Source organism: Megachile rotundata, chromosome 2 (genome assembly GCF_050947335.1).
Source record: "Megachile rotundata isolate GNS110a chromosome 2, iyMegRotu1, whole genome shotgun sequence".
NCBI lineage: Eukaryota > Metazoa > Arthropoda > Insecta > Hymenoptera > Megachilidae > Megachile > Megachile rotundata.
In genome coordinates, this window is record NC_134984.1 from 6,957,393 (window position 1) to 6,971,873 (window position 14,481).

At 40.0% G+C, this 14,481-nt stretch overlaps 1 long non-coding RNA gene across 2 annotated transcripts; it reads left to right on the plus strand.

The window, feature by feature from the left end:
- Window positions 1-407: 407 nt before the first annotated feature.
- On the plus strand, window positions 408-3,564 carry LOC143266591 (uncharacterized). Of its 2 annotated transcripts, XR_013041535.1 has the most exons (4): window positions 408-2,302; window positions 2,463-2,584; window positions 2,667-2,828; window positions 2,912-3,564. It is a non-coding gene; the product is annotated as an uncharacterized LOC143266591 (long non-coding RNA). The 2 variants fall into 2 exon arrangements; XR_013041536.1 differs by lacking the exon at window positions 408-2,302 and having other exon boundaries at window positions 2,318-2,579.
- The last annotated feature ends 10,917 nt before the right edge of the window (window positions 3,565-14,481 follow it).

The following is a 14,481-nucleotide window of genomic DNA, read 5'->3' on the forward strand; positions in this document are numbered from 1 at the left end:
TATTTTATACCCGTCACAAGGAGCCTCCGCGGGAAACCGGACAGGTCATAGGTCGTTGGCAGAAACCGTCTAGAGAGAGAACGAAGCGCGTATAATATCGTCTGAACGAAATCTGCCGCTGTATTATTTTGTATGTACCGCCGGAGAATGACGTCACTGTCAACGAGGGAACGACGTACGTCGAGGGAGCACGCCGCTGCTCTACCGCTACCCCGCTTGGACCCTCCGATAGACCGAGAGAGGCGGCGGAGTAAGAGGAGAGAGACCAGCGAGAGAACGACGTACGCCGAAGGAAAGTGCCGATTTCTTGCCGCTTCCCTGCTACGGCCCTACGATAGAGGAAGAGAAGCTGCGGAGCCGGAGGAGGTCCTGCTGAAGAAGACTTCGCTAGAATTCGGAGACTCCGGCCGAGGGTGGGGGAAGACTACGAGGTGTCCTAATACCGGCGCAAGGGCTCGCGGATCCTTATTCTGTATTCGGCACTTGCCTATAGTTTTCGCCTAAAAAGTAGTTATCGTTCCGTGAGGAAAAAGAGCAAGGATCATCCCGAGTTTCCGTGCCCAGTGTCTGGACACCTTGGTAAGCCCCCTCATTTACCGATATACATGTAAAAGAGCGCGAAATCGAGATCACCATATCGTGGGTTGTCGACCACCTGGCTTGCCATTCACGGACAGGTTCTGCAAAGTGTGACCGGAGTGGCTTTGTATCGTAGGGCAATTAGTTTAACACATTGTACGCCGGTGGCATCTGAGACATTCAAAGTCTGAGCGCCGGCACCGTGTCAACCGTCTAAAGCCTGGGCGCCGGCATCATTCGCTTGTTGATGACTAATGAATATGTGAAGAAAATATGTAAAATTTTTATACATTATCGTAAAATACTAAATTTGGTTTGCATATTCATTATATGCAATTTAAGGATAACGAAAAATAGAAGCAAAATAAAAACAATTTAATTTATTATAAAAAAATACACCTGTTTTATTTGATGATTGATTATTACATATATGTATATAATATAAACTCAAAGAAAAATATTAGTATTTAATGGATGTATGGTATTTTTCGAAACACTTTCCAAGATGTAAAGGTACTTGGCAAAGAGAACACATAAAACACAGCAAACAAATCACCAAACAAGACAATGTTGCATTATCGCAGAGCCGGCGCTGAAACGACAGACCTCGAAACCCGCGTTTTCGCGGGGCCGGCGCTCAAGCGATAGACTTTGAATCCCGCGTTTTCGCGGGGCCGGCGTACAATGTGTTAAAATAAATCGCAGTTGCGAAAATGTTCTTTCAACGCTGACTTGCGTCATGGGTACCGCTAGGACAGTACTTGCAAGTCGGTATAGCTCCTGATTTGTGTCTTTCATGGTTTCCCAAAACCACAGAATATTTGTTTCAGGAGGTAATCGGGGACGCAGAGAAAAATCGCGGAGAAGTTTCCGAATATCTCCATTCCTTGGTGCTTTAGGTTTGCCGCCGAAGAAGTGGAACATTGTGTGGCAACTTGGTGAAAAGATTGATATATCCCAAAATCATTAATGTACCTGCAATTAAATACGGGCAAGAGTGCGAAGAAATTGCCCGTGAAGAATTGAAGAAATATACAGGGAAAGATATTAAAGAATGCGGAATCTTCATTGACAGATCCCATTCATTCATAGGAGCATCGCCGGATGGTATCATCGATAAAGAGGGCATAGTGGAAATAAAGTGCCCGAAGACAGCAAAGAATTTGTTGCCAGAAGAGGCAATCAAGACAATCCCATCTATCCGGCGGATATTTGAAAATGATGTGGGTACTGCGTTAAATAAAACCCATCAATACTATTACCAAGTCCAAGGTCAGCTGCACGTAACAGATAGATCGTATTGCATATTTTGCATTTGGACAAGAAAAGGAATAAACTGCGTTACTGTCGAAAGAGACGACGTGTTCTGGAAAAATCAGATGGAAGCCAAATTGATTCAGTTTTACACTGAGTGTATGCTACCGGAATATGTAGACAGCCGGTATAATAGGGGTATGCCCATTAGAGAACCCCAATTTATAATGGATGAAAGAGAGCGCTTGAAAAAGCGAAAAAGGTCTGCTACAGAAAGTAACGAAGACGTTGCAACGATCCGGCGTCAGACAAAGGTCCAAAGTGCAGTTAAAGACGCCGGCCCGCACGCCCTTCGTGGGCGTGCGCCTGTTGACTTGTTCACGGGGTGAAAGTATAATTATGTTATCTTTTCTGCTTCATTTCATCCCATCATAATGGAAGAAGCCCATCACCTTCTCGTACGTTGCAGGTAATGTATACTTTTCAAATAAAATGTAGCATTTAGTTTTAATTATTACAGGTCTTTGCTAAAAAATAAGCTGCAGATTCCACAAAATAAAATTTTAAACAATAGTCGATATAATATGAGGAATAATAATTGTATATTTATATTATTTTATCTGTTGCAGATACTTCGTAAATAAAGCAGCGACGTGTAACAGCTGATCCGTCTTCTGGGGTCAACGCCCTGAGACAGATTCTCCCACCACCTGCTTCGCCACGCGACACTGGAATAGGTCAGTGCGGTAAGGCAAGTATAACGGTCAAAAGATATGAACATAGACGCGAAAAAACCGAGAAAGAAAATAAGAGAAGGAGAACGCATTTTGCAGAGCATACTATGATGTAATATTCCTACCAGTAATGAGAGATGGTGGTGGAACTGAGGGACAGTGGTGGGATGCATAATTGCGAATCGCGGAATCGATCGTCGATCCAGCAATTGCAAATTGATTATGGACGGAGTCACGGACATACGTAAAGGTATTGAAAAAGTAAGTAATTTGCGTATAATGACATGCGTACGGTGTCTTACCAGTGTTAATTACATTACATTATGTAAATTATTTGTTTCTAGATGGATCTAGTTCGAAATGCAACAAAAAAGGAAGAAGCTGGAACATCCGCAGAATTGACAGAAAAGACAGAAATAAGAAAAGAAGAAAAAGAAAAAAGAAAAGAGGAAAGAGAAAAAAAAAGGACAGGAGGAAGAGGAAAGAAGCGCGGAAAAAAAATATTTATATTTGAAATTTAAAATAAAAATATTTGAAATTTCTATTTTTCTGTTTCAGATTAGAAAACTCTTTATTAGAAAGATTAGAAAGCGTCTTTTACATAATGAAGTACGGCGTAGTCGCGGCCGCGGAGGAGGACGCCGCTCCGGGTGGCGGCGTGGAGGCCGCGGAGGCGGATGGCGCGGCGGTCGCGGAGGAAACCACTCCGGGTGGCGGCGCGGCGGCCGCGGCGGCATGAATAAAAACTACTTCATCATTAATCAAAACAGAAAACTTATTGTAATCATAAATATATAATTATAAATAAAATTATTGTATAACCAAATAAAATATTTAAAATAAAGAAATGTTTAAAATAAAGAAGCTTTACATGTCTCGATCACGGGCAAATTGGGAATTTTTGGACTAGATTGAATAGGCAAAATAAGTCAAAAACCGAAATTTTGTTTTTCCCTTTTTACTGCCCCCATGGTTGAAATAAAGGGTTGAAACTTGATGTAAGATGTCTTTTTTTGATATGCTATCGACTGTCGTATTGGATATTTCATTTGGCTCAAGTGCATTTTTCATCATCCCCTTCCTCTTTCTTCGAGTCGCGCTTGCTAGGATTAGAAAGAGCTAGCTTGGCTCGAGCCTGTATTTCTAAAATTTGCTTGACGTCTAAAAATAGATTGATAGATATGGCAACAGCGTAACAATTCGGCAACGATGCCTTCGCATCCTTTGTCTGTCAAAAGTTGGTTGGTAATAGGATTAGGAATAGGTGGATAATAGAGTTTAGATATATTTGTAGATCTAGTCGATAGATGACGCAACGCGAGTTGTCTAGTTTATAGATTGTTTATTTCTAGTATTCTCCGCTCATAGATATCGTCGCTTCGATCGATTCGGAGATAAGCCAAAACGGCATCCTGCCCTTAAGTTAGAAGGGTAAAACCCGGGGGCCCCTATCCGGGACGGTCGCGGATCCCGACGTCCGGACTTTTTCGCGTCGTCGAGAGATAGCTTCTCGATCTCTCGAATCGCCACTCTGCTGGATCCCCGAACCTGTACCGGGGAATGGTACAGCGTTAGCCACAATCAAAGTATCGTCTCGAGTAGGCCTTTGCCAATATTGTGCCCTCCCACGTCTCGACTTCGCGAACTCTTGGTACGAGAGTAGAACGTAAAGTGCATCTTTGTCGTACCGGACATTTCGTGTTTGTCGCGCAACTTCTCGCCTTCTCTCTCTAGACGGTCGCCGATACAGAATCAGTGTAAATTTAAGTGCGTTAGATTCCGTTGCGTTTAGAATAGTTGCGTCTCGTCGCGTTCCGTCGAGTTTCGTCGCGTTACGTCCGTTCGATTAATTGCGTCGCGTTTTGTTAAGTATTTGCGTTACGTTTTAGTTAATTTCGATGCGTCGCGTACCGTTCCGAGAATCGATGCTAAATCAAAGACTGTATCACGCTTAAGAACTGGCATTTACCGGTTCCGTGTTTAAAATCTCGCGGAAATCGTACCTCGGCCTTCCGCCGAGCGCGACGCGATTTGATTGAATCTCGATATTTTGGGTCACACTGTACGTCTTAGATTAATTAGATTTTAAATAAACACCGCTGTTTTAACAAATACCGCTAAATTGAGGTCTCTCGCGGATTATCCCGAATCATTCTTTCACGTCCGCCTCCGCGTTTAGCTCCTCTACCCTTGAAGAACCCCGCCACTCTACCCTTTCGTTCGGTTACTGAACTACCGAGCTGTTTCGCCGCCGATTTGAGTCTTCCGCGTTTTTCCGGGAAGCGATATAAGCGATTTTACTATCTGTCCACCGCAGAATCTCGTTTCGCGTCAAAGTTCCTTATCGCGACGCTACAATTACAAAGTAAATTAAAGCGATTGTTACGCGCGATGGGTAAAATATAAACTGTTTACAGTTATTTACGAAGGTTGTAAATCTTCGTCGACCCATGGCGTTTCCAGTACCTGTTACAGTAGTGGAATATTTCTAAAGTTAATATTATGAAGTAGAATTTTATTGTAAAGTAGAGTTTATATAGTGGCTCAGAGTCCTCCACACTGGTGTGCCCAGGTCAATGAAGGATGTGGATCATCATCCCACTAGTTATAATGGTTGTTGTGTGTTGTTGTAGTTGATAGTTACAAAGTTAATCTAAGACTGACTAGTTGCCTCTAAACAGCCAGAAAAGAAAGCACGGGAGGAAGTTCAGGACGTGAAGGCGTTGCCAAAAGGAACCAATCCGGACAGATTGTTATTTGTAAAAAACAGTGATTGGTGAGATGGTTCGACGAATGAGATTGTAAGATTTTAGCCTTCAGTCCAGGGTTGTAAATAACGTTTCGTTAATAAGGTGACCCAAACAGTTAAGTGATTTGGGTCCTTCAAAAGAACTAAATAATGGGACACATTGCGAGACTGCTGAATGACCGAGTCAGGGTGCCTGGTCCGCCGAGTACGCAAGGATTTTCGTAAACACTGCACACAGCAAGGGTGCACAGTTTAGGACTATGGACATAAACTTCTTTAAGGAAAGATATATTGGCGTTATAAAGATGTGCTTTTCTGGCCTGTTAAAAGGCTATTGTCAATAGTTAAGAATGTCAAGCTATAGAGACATCCATGTGGTCTTGAAGATCCGTTTGAAATTGCAAGAGTAAAGGTTTGACAAAACACCCATAAATATTACGCTAATTATATTCCGAGTGCTTCGGAACAGCGATATTGAACGGATTCGCATAGGGCGCCGAAGTGTTACTCGTCCGCGAATCCGCGAAGGCGCCGGGACGGTCGTAGTCGCGGGCAAGGTCGGGAAATTCCGGTCGAGTATTCGCGGGCGAAGTGGGGTCGCGGGCAACGATCGAGCTAGCCGCGAAATACCGCGTAGCAACTTGGCGCCCAACGTGGGGCCCGAAAGGGTAAATTCATAGTGTTCCGTATCTAGGCAAGTAGGAGAGGACGATCCCTGAATTCAAATCCCAACCGTGAAGTTTTCTGTCTCTTGTTCTCCTGGACGCACCGGAAGATCTCTTTCGGTGCGTTCTCGAAGGATCGAGAGACACCGAGAACCCCCCCGTTACCGGTATGAAATTTATTGGTTCCCGTTGTCGTCATGTCTAATAAGCAACAGCTGATTGGGCCGTGATGACGACAATTACCGTGAATTCCCGAATTTAAGTGATCGCCCGACCCTCGCTAGAGAGAGTACCAAGCCAACCTTTGTCAACACAAGACGCGATAATCCTGCATAGTAAATACGCGGTGCGCGAAACCGAACTACAATTTCGATTATACTTTCTAATAATTTCTTCGTCGTGTCGTCGTGTGCGTGTAGTGTGTGCAATTTCGTTTTGTGTGGTTTAATAAACTGTGTAAAATTTACTTGAACGGGTTATTGAAAACCCCCCGATTTCCAGAGCCCTTTTCACCGATTACCGAACATTTACCGAACACATAGTAAAGGACGCTAGAATAATTACCGAAGATAATTATCCCGGCGAGATTTGGAGAAAGTGTGACATCCCTGGAAGAATTTTTTTCTTTTCGTTACCAACATGGCAGTTTTGTGTTCAATTCATTTACCCACCGTAAGAATAGTTTTGTTACCGACAATATTAGACTTTTACCGACAGTATATTATATATCAATCCTATGTATTTAGTTCGACAGTTCGACATTTTTAATTTTCAATAATTATTTTATAATTTTGATTTAAAGTAGATAATATATTTCACAGAGACAATCAAATGTTATGTGTATTACGGTATGACCCAACCTTCAGATCTTGATGAAAATTTGTATAAATATTTTTCATGATTCAAGTTACTCACTGAAAAAATTTCACCTTCGGCAAATGTAATCCTGGCCGAAAATTCTCGAGAAACGCCTAAAGCTAGAATTCAGCAATTTTAAGCTACTTAACCTTTTAAACTGATTTCTTTTGTTTTTAGCATACATTTGAAAGAATTTCCGTTTCCTTATTTATTCATCTGTTTATTCATATTGCTATCACTTCCTTTTCTGAATTCTGTTCGATTTTCATTTTGTTGCAAATTCTTGTTTTTTTTTTCGTGTTTATTGCAACATAGTGTTTAGATATCATTCTCTAATACACGTTTTTACTACCAAAGTTCAATTGCTTTGTTATTATAAGATGGCATCGACCAGTCGTGATTCTGTCCTTGAGGGGACTTGGAATATCGAAAGGTTGTGTGACTAAGTACTCAATTCAAGAGAACTTTGTATCAGTTGGCTGAAGCAAACAGGGCTCATTCCTATGTGACGTCGGGCCTCCGACGTTTACATAGAATATAAGACATAAATGTAACCATAGAATATAAGACACATATGTAACCATAGAGTATAAGACGCATATGTAACCATAGCCGTAAGATACTACTCACTCCATGTTTAACCTTAGTTTTAGAACATATTATATTCCATTTATATGCGATGTTTAACCATACGTTATCACATAGAGTTAGGGACCAATATGTAATCAAGTAGCGTAGGAACCGCTCGACATTCCTTTCCCACAAGATAAATCCTTTCCTCGAACTCAATCCTATAAACATCCTCCAGATAATCCGACTCATAAACATCCTCTAAACCAAATTAATCATGATACCCTTATCGACAACAAACCATAACATCCTCTCACGAAACTCCTACATCTCGTCTTACAAATATCCTTCAAGATAAATTAATCAGAATATCCTTATCGACACCTAGCCATAACATCCTCTCACGAAACTCCTACATCTCGTCTTACAAATATCCTTCAAGATAAATTAATCAGAATATCCTTATCGACACCTAGTCATAACATCCTCTTACATCATCCAGAACCTTCTAGAATGATTTCCTTTGTCCTCAACCGCTATAAAACCCAGCTCATTCCTTATCACCCAGAGTCAGTTGGCGCCAGTCCGCCATAGTCTGCATACCGGTAACCTCAGTGCTAGGTAATCCTGCCTGAGGCCCGTCCAGCCATCCATTGTCACATCAGCCCAGCCTGATTCCCAGGGAGTCGTAAACGACTACCCATTTCATCGAGCGAGTAAGCATAAGAACATATTATAAAGGAGCAATATATATATATATATATATATATATATATATATATATATATACCTGGGGGTTTATTATTGAAGAATATACCGATATATAATTATACTGTTGTCTTCAATCTTTAATACCTGCACGACTTGAATTATACTATCGCAACCTCCGAGCTTCCGTGGTAAATCACGCAAGACGAGCCTAACAGCTACATAGAGATGTGTAACATCCCGGGAAGAGTTTTTTTTTTGTGGCAGTCCTATGTTCAATTTCATTACCCGCTGATAGAAATAGTTTAGTTACCGACAATATTAGACAATTACCGACGGTACATTATATATCAATTACCTTATGTATTCAGTTCAGCGGTCGGTAATCGATACATATATATTTATTTCTATTTTCATTTTCAATAATTATTTTATATTTTCAATTTAGAAAGGATAATGTAGTTTACAAAGACAATCAAGTTAAGTTAGAACAATTAAAAACAAAATTAATGTATTATTTTATAGTCATTCGAATAAATGTATAATTCTATATGGAAAATTATACATTTTATGCGCGTAATGCGATGTGCCTACGTGCCGCGATGCTCGCCCCGAATTTCCTAGTATTCTCGCGTAATCCTAGAGAAGGATAGGAGTATATTTTACAATTTCGACGTTATTGGTTATTAAAAACCATTAGTTGAACAAATCAGTTAATGCATATCAGGCGTACTAATATTATGTTATCCGGAAATAGTCAGATGTTAGTTTATTGCAGTGAATATTGTAAATTATAATATTGTTCAATGGAATGTTCTAGAAACACCGTATGCTTATACATTTAGCTCCAATCCGTATAGAAGTCGTGCGTAGTACATAGAGGAAGACAGAAAATGCAATTTCATTAAAACACTACTAAAATACTACTTTTATATCAACAACATAAACCATTGAGTAGAATGCGATATTGATAATGTAATTAAATCGTTCGTTTTCATACTTAATGCCTAATTGCGAATTTATACGATAATTATATATTTCGACGTTATGGGGGTTTTCCGAGAAATTGCCAGACTGGCGAGTATAAAAGGCCGAGCGAAACTCGCCTAAATCGCAGAACAGTTTTCGAAGTCGAGCCAGCTAGAAGTCTACAGATAAGTATAACCGGAACAGTTTTCGCTGTGAAGAGCCGCAACGATTCTTAATACTTGACTGGTAAAGCGGGTATTCGCCATTTGGATACTTGGTCGTGGGTCGTTCTAGTAGCCAGTGAACAACAGGCTCCCCATTCAAACGGTCTCGTATCTGAAACTCCTTTAGGAGAGTGCTATACTTAGCGCCAAGAAAGGCTAAGATATCGAAACGATAGCTCTCAGCTTCTCAAATTTGATTTTACGTCGGATTGCTAACGCGCCGTCAGATTCTCGGAGTTCGCTCTGGGTAGTTTCGTAGCCAGCTAACGCAGGCTCCCCATTTGAGCGGCTTGGTCTCTGAAGCCCGTGTCTTTTGGGTGGCAGTTCAGCAATTACGATTTTATATTAGAATCAATTGATTTGCTATCCTGTTGAACTTATACTGTTCACCCTTTTCCTGTATCGTTGGGTCGTTCTAGTAGCCAGTGAACAACAGGCTCCCCAATTAAGCGATCTGGTTTTGGCTGTCAGTGTTCGTTTTGACAAAAAGGGTCATGGACAATTAGTTGTCGAGACAAATTAAGAAAGAGTAACTGTTCCGAGTAAAGTTCATTAGAATCAAACAAATCTTGGAATTTTGAATTAGTAAAAGAATATTGTTCTGTCATCAGCGTAATCTCAGTAGTCGACTACACCGCGTTAGATATCAGATAAAATCATTAATCTGTCTAACTTTGCGAAAGCGTATTTAGGTACACTTAGAGAATCACACTTAGGTCGTGTTCCTCGCTGCGGTAGACTATCACGCGCTAGTATTAATAATTTCGTAAAAGACTTTTCATTATATAAATTATAAACGTGTTAATCAATATAAACTTTGTAATTGCGATAACGTTCGAGACGAGAACTGAATAATATAGAATATCGAATTCAATTAATTATATAAAAGCGAAGTTAGCTTCATCCGAAAACAGACTTAGGTACGATCTAATATAAAGTATTACCTAGCGAGAATCAGATTTAGTTAGAATCACAATTACCTATTACGTATTGTTTAATTTGCCAAGTTCTATTATTTGTATTATCAATATTATATCAAAATCTATTTAGTTTCTTTTGATCAAACCAGTACACTTTTCATATTTTGTTGTTATTTGTTACTTGTTATTTGTTAAATTCATCATCTTCGTTATTTTATTGAATAAACCCTTATTGTTGAAAGATATTGGCCTGAGGATTTCACTCCTTAACCGCACACCACACGAATCCCACAATCTTTAGATTTAGTTATTTTCCAAAACGAGTCGTTTAATTGGTAAAAGCCGCTCTTTACCTTCTTAGCGCTAGTAACTATCTGAACTTAGGTTCCAGAGTCGTTACACGTAATAACAAAAAAAAAATAAATTTTTTGGTGACAGCGGTGGGATTGGCAGGTATAGGTCATTGAACGTAGCTGCAGATACGTGTCACTGATCTCCTGTGTGGTAAGAGAACTTTTCTCTGCGGAGGTCAAGATCATTCATATCTAAAATAAAGAATAGGCACTTGAAAAGTATATACATAGAGAGAAAAATATAAAAGGAAAAAAAAACATATATAATAAATAATATATATATTAATTAATTAATTATAGTAAATTAGATTTTGTTACTCAAAATGGATAACGAATTAGAAGCTCAGGAAGGAAGTTTAGGAATTCATTTAGAGAGCACTACTCTCCCCGTTCCTCAGATTAGTATACGGGATGCCGCAGATATTGTGCCTGCATTTGACGGACATAATATTCCTTTGTATCAATTCACGAAAAATTGTCTAAATGCAAAGAGTATTATTTCACCTCACGCCGAGTACGGTTTAGTTCAATTAATCAAAAATAAATTATTCGGGCAAGCGTCTAGGGTCATTTCAAGTGGCGATTATAATACTATCGAGGAACTACTTACTGTCCTAAAATCACGCTTTGCACCATTATACACTTCATACCAATTATACGGCGATCTCTCTAAAATGGCACAAATGCCAAATGAAGCAGTAGTAGATTATAGTAGCCGTGTTTCGAGCCTTTTATTACAAATTAAAAATTGTAACGAAATAGAGCAACCGCAGCTAGCGCCGCAATACAACAAAACCGCCGAGACAAACGCGATTAGGACATTTCTAACAGGCTTAAGGCCAGAGATTTATGGTAGGCTACGAAGTCATGAATATATATTCTTAGATGACGCGATTAGCGCAACGATTCTCGCCGAAGTGGAATTTAGGGAAAATCAGGTTCGCTTAAAATTGGCAGAAGACTACTCTCGCGCTAGTAATTATAGGCGTCCAAATTATAATCAGGGTCTCAGCAGACGGCTAGGGTACAATGGCAGCAAAAATTCTGTCTGCACTGCCAAAGGTTAGGGCATAGAACGCAGGACTGTCGAAACATAAGTCAACCAAGAAGACCATGGACAGAAACTAACCAGAGACAACCAGGGCTACAGCATACAGCCCCAAGTCCAAACAGTCAGATAGCTAGCCAAAGTATTCTTAGAAGGTCTCCAGTAGTCAAGCCTCCTCCTCCTACTTGCTCATTTTGTAAAAATATTGGGCATACGATAGAACAATGCAGGAAAAAAGCCTATCAGGATAAAAAGACTGAACAGGTGCGTAGTAGAACAAATTTTATAGTACCCACTAAAGTCATTAAGAAACCTCCTAGCATCGCGGTAAAGAATAGAATTTTTCAAAACGGGTCAGCCTTGCTTATGATTGATACGGGATCTGATTTAAATTTAATTAAAGAATCGTCATTAATACATCATACTCAGATTTATACCGATGTCTGTTTGCAATTAAGTGGCATTACTAAAGGAAAAATTTCTACAACAGGGTACATCAAAATGAAGATATTCAACCACGAAACGATATTACACATTGCCGAAAACTTGCCAATAGAACAAGACGGAATTCTTGGGAATGAATTTTTTCAAAACACCGAAGCAGTCATTAATTATCCAAAATCCATTGTAATTACCAAAGACTTTACAATACCATTCGAAGATCCAATAATTCATATAAAACCTAGGGAAAGAGACGTGATTCCAATTAAAGTTTTAAATACTAATGTCAGCACCGGATATGTTCCTAAATTAAACATAAATTCAAATTTACATCTCGGTAACGCTATTGTCACTAATAGAAACGGAGTAGCATTTATTTACGCAATTAACGTTTCCTCTGAAGAAATTAAAATTCCTATGCCGGAAATAGAACTACAACTGTAAAAGAATACTGTATTGCGCATTAGATCGTTACATTGTATGTAATATATGTTGTGCATTGTATATATGTGTTATGGCGTGATCGGTGGCGGGCATCGAGGCCAACCGAAATTCCGAGCGACGATCGGCAGTTGTCATTGACGTTGTCGGTGGCAATAACGGTGACAAAAAAGACATTCGATAAAAACGTGTTACGACGTGCACATCGTGCACATTGCCTTCCGTTACTTTTTCTTTATTAAAATATATATACAGTTTATTAACCGTCTATAACGAGTAACGCCTTTTTTATTCATCCTGACAAGACTATTACAATTTCAGAAGTGGGATCGTGCTCGTATAGAACTTCCGTGTGTGGTTAATATATGTATATGTGTATATAAAGTTTATTGTTTGTTGAATCGAGTTATTTGTGACGATAATTAATAGTGTGGATTGTGCTGGTGTAAAGTGATCGACAAAATGGTGAATCCCAACGATTTAAAAGTGGTACAGTTGAAGAAGGTATTGCTTAAGCGGGGATTATCCACTTCCGGAGCAAAAGTTGAACTAATTAATAGATTGCACCAAGCAGATCCGAGTGGCGATTGGATAAAAGACGCTAGTTTATTGCCGGTTGAGGACATAGGACAAACCGAAATTATGGAAGATGATGTAGTAAACGCGTCTGCGTGCGAGAGTCACAATCCTCGCGAGAGTAATGAAAGAATATCCGAAGAAAATCTTCTTTTACGGGAGCTTAGATTGTTGCGACGTGAAAATGAACTTTTGAGAGGTTCGCCAAGGTCTACTACTTCCGCAACAGAGACAAAAATCAGCATAAAAGCTGTTAGTGATTTATTAAGTGACTTTGACGGCCTCAGCGAACTTTTCTGTAATTGGGAAAGGCAAGTTAGACTATTGTGTACAGCCTACAATCTTGAAGATAGTGCGGCGAAAATTTTGATCGGTACAAGACTGAAAGGGCAAGCTCTGAAATGGTTCCATTCGCGGCCAGAGCACATCGAGATGGATACTAATAAATTGCTGGAGGAGATGAAGAAGATGTTCGGAAGACGGGAAAGCAAATTAGTGCTAAGAAAAAAATTCGAAGACAGAGTTTGGAAGCCAAATGAACTTTTCAGTGTTTATTATCACGAGAAAATTATTCTCGGTAACCATGTGCCCGTTTCTGAAGAGGAAATGGTTGACTATCTAGTGGAAGGGATACCGGATAGGCAACTCCGAAACCAAGCCAGGATCCAGAATTTTCCATCAGCGCAGGACTTATTGGCGGCATTTGAAGTCATAACATTAACAGATGGAAGAAATCGGCTGCCTCGTGAGCCGGCGTCGGCGAGCAAAGCGGAAACGAAGGAGAGCAGACCGTCGTTCACGCCGAGCAGGAGCAGTTTTCCTCGGGAGGACAACACGTGGCAGACAAAGCCGAGGTGCTACAATTGCAGCAGGTACGGACATTTATCCAAGGACTGCAGAGAACCCCGAAGAGAGAAAGGTTCGTGTTTTCGATGTGGTGAAATGGGACATACGTACAATGAATGCAAAGGTAAATCCGAACATAAACAAGTAGCTTGTGTGGACAGTATTCGTAAGTCGAGCGATGACGAATTTATGAAAACCGCTATTTTTGAATTAGGAGATTCGAGAATGCAATCTGTAGTACAGTTAGATAGTCGTATTGATACCGGCAGTCCGATTAGTTTTATTAAAGATTCATTTGTTCCGCGATATTTGATAAATGTTACAGATATTACGAATAAGACGTTTTGCGGGCTTAACGGTAGTAAATTAGAAATAGCCGGGATCGTAACGGCGAATATTAAACTTGGTGCAAATAGGCAAGACGGAGTAAATTTATATGTCGTACCGGAAAATACTATGGCGGCTTCAGTAGTGTTGGGCAGGGATGTTATTAAAAAATTCGATTTAAAATTGACGGTACCTTCGGCAGGCGGGGTGGATGAGATA